The sequence below is a fragment of the Agrilus planipennis genome, unplaced genomic scaffold (assembly GCF_000699045.2).
Source record: "Agrilus planipennis isolate EAB-ADULT unplaced genomic scaffold, Apla_2.0 scaffold53, whole genome shotgun sequence".
NCBI lineage: Eukaryota > Metazoa > Arthropoda > Insecta > Coleoptera > Buprestidae > Agrilus > Agrilus planipennis.
In genome coordinates this window covers 1,336,930-1,339,979 of record NW_020438880.1, presented here as the reverse complement: position 1 = coordinate 1,339,979, position 3,050 = coordinate 1,336,930, and positions in this window count along the sequence as shown.

Genomic DNA, 3,050 nt, shown 5'->3' with positions numbered 1-3,050 from the left:
GGATTTGTTATTTCCGAATTTTATAATGTGATTGGCATTAAAAACACGCTCACCTTCAACGAAATTTCCTTTCCGAGGCTTTGTGTCAGCCCAATCACATATTGTGTCAATACTTATCATTTTATCGTAATTTAAAAACTTGGAAATTGCACAGTACACTATAGGAACTACGATAAATTTTCCCAAATCGGCGCCATGTTTTTAGGCTCCTCCCATTTGACGGATCCCAATAGGAAATAGTAACGCATAGGCGCACTAAACAGTATGCTTATCTTTTTTTATTTTGGTTATCGCTCATATCGAAAACTGTTTTTAAAGATCATACACTATCCTTCAATTACTATGTAATTTTTTAAATAATAGTCGTATTGTGCATTCCTTGAAGATTCAGTTATGGTTAGGATGTTAGCTCAAGTTCAATTTCAAATGAAAATTGGTCTGAGCACATTTTGGTCGGTGCTAATACGACTAACTTCCCATTAGATAATACAGTTATTGTAAAGTACATTCGTTTCTAAAGTTTGAAAAAAACGCGGCACAATAATAAATAACAAACAATGTTTGAGAGTTCGTCATTTTATAAACCCATAAGAAACAGTATTTCGTCTGAGAAAACCGAATTGATAGAGTACTTGCATCAGTCAATTGGTAAATACTATTTTTTATTGTTTATCGATTGTTTATAACAATTCATTTTGTTATAAACAAATTTTTATTATAATATGTTATTATAATATGTTATTCCCTGTCTTGAATAATGATATTTCGTTATTATTGATTCCGTAACTTCATTGTTGTGATTAGATTAGAACGTATTTTAATTAAATTGTTTGTAATTAATTCGTTTTTTTTTTTATAAAAAAAAAACGGCTTGACCGATTTCGTTCAAATTTCTTTCAGATCTTCATTATGATAATATCTTTCGAAAAAATTTTGGTTGAGGGCGATATCTCAATCCGTTCTTGAGATATCGAAAACGAAAAAAATGCTGACATACGAACGTACGTACGTACGTACGTACGTACGTACGTACGTACGTACGTACGTACGTACGTACGTGCTGACATACGAACGTACGTACATACGTACGTACGTACGTACGTACATACACACATCATCAAAAAAATTGGCTAGCATGCTACTAATATGTTAAAACGTGGAAATATAATGAAAATTCCGATTTCACTTTTCGACCCAATTACAATAACTTCCTAATGGGAAGTTAAAAATCTTTATACCCACATTACCTCTTTTGTACATTACCCCTGCGAACTACTCTAAAATGATCTTTGTAATCATTAACTTAACAATATTGATGTTCGGTAATTAATTATTATTTACGAAAAAGAATATTACATATTTTATATTTGCAAGACCCACGATCTGAAATTTCTTGTTCTATTCTTCTCTTAAATTCTTAAATCTGTCATGAACTTTTCGCGGTACGGAAAATTATTTGCAGGTGTGATAGAAGTTACCTTGAGAAGAACAGAATAACTATAAATTGGCTCCTAAAAGATACTTCATCCATCTGTATAAGCGCCTGCTTATAAATAAACATCAATCGTCAATTCAAAGGTGGTCCTGAGACATTTAAAGTAACAAGTAATTGTTGACACCCAACAATCACCTGTCTGTGGTCACCTCGTGGGAAAAGCGCATGCGATTGGTCATTTGAACGTATAATTGCCATTATAAATCAAACAAAACGGGAACGGGGACGTTGCTGGTCTGCTGTGCGTGATTATCTTAATCGTCGGTTTAGAACACTCTCGTACCGCAGCCGTGACGTTGCGATGCGATGTTCCGAAACTGACGAGAATGAAACACCGTGGTGCCGTGGTGCCCTTACGAAACTTGACCGGCTCATGATTTTGGATAATTACCGTTTAATTTGCAATTGGACATCGTGATGGATTCCATTCGATCGCGTGTAACTCATTCTTCGTGAAAATATTTTCGACAACCGACATTTTTACTCTCAACGAAACGAATTCAGATACCGTAACATCAACACGAGATTTTTTGTACTACAAATAAATAACAGTTTATAAAAACGAAAAATTTCATATAAACAACAAAATATTTCCTATCAATAGATAGTAGTAAATAAAAAAAAGTTAAAACAAGTTACTTTTATTAAACTTCTGATACGTAATCTCATTTCGGAAAATCCGAAGAGTGGTTCATGGCTGATGTAGTTGTAATTTTGCTTTTTTTGATAAAATTATATACGTAATCAGTATTTATTGATGGATTAATTGAAGTATCTTGTTTCGTCCTTCAGTCTAAATTATTACTGCCATTAATAGCCTTAAATAAAATGGAAACAGCATTGACAAAATAGTATTGTATAATGATAAATAAGAATAAAACTGGTATGCAAGAGAAGAAAAAGTAGGGAATGAGCGAATATAAATATTAGAGACGAAAAATAATAAGTGGTTGATTTTCGATATCTTGAAAGTCAGGATGGAATAAACAGTAGAGATATAAAATAGAGAATAACGTAGCGTCAATTCGCCTTCAACAAAAAAAGTCACGTCTGTCTTCGCGAATGGTTAATTTGAAGAAACTTGAAACTGGAGCTCGGCGGTGTACGGGTGTGAAATATGGACGGTGAACGCGGCGGAAAAGAAAAGGTTAGAAGCATTTTAAATGTGGTGTTACAAGCGAATGATGAAAATACCGTGGATGAGAAAGTTAGAAATGAAAAGGCATTAGAAAGAATAGGAGAACAGAGGACTCTTTGGAAGTCAATAAGAAATAGGCGAGATAGGTTGGTACAATCCATTTTAATTTGTTTGAATTGTGACCTTGGAGAAATCTGCGCGAAGATAGAAAGAATACATACTAGGCGTCAGCAAGACAGAAGTAGTTGGAATACGCTTGAACGAGCAGAGCTCTCGATGGGCGGTCTTAGGAGATCGGCTAGAACTGTACAGTACTAGACGAAAATGTTTAGCAATTTCTTAAAACAAAAATGTATATAAATTAACAATAGAAAACAAAGCAAAAGTTTTATAGGTGTGTAGAACGTTAAGTTAATT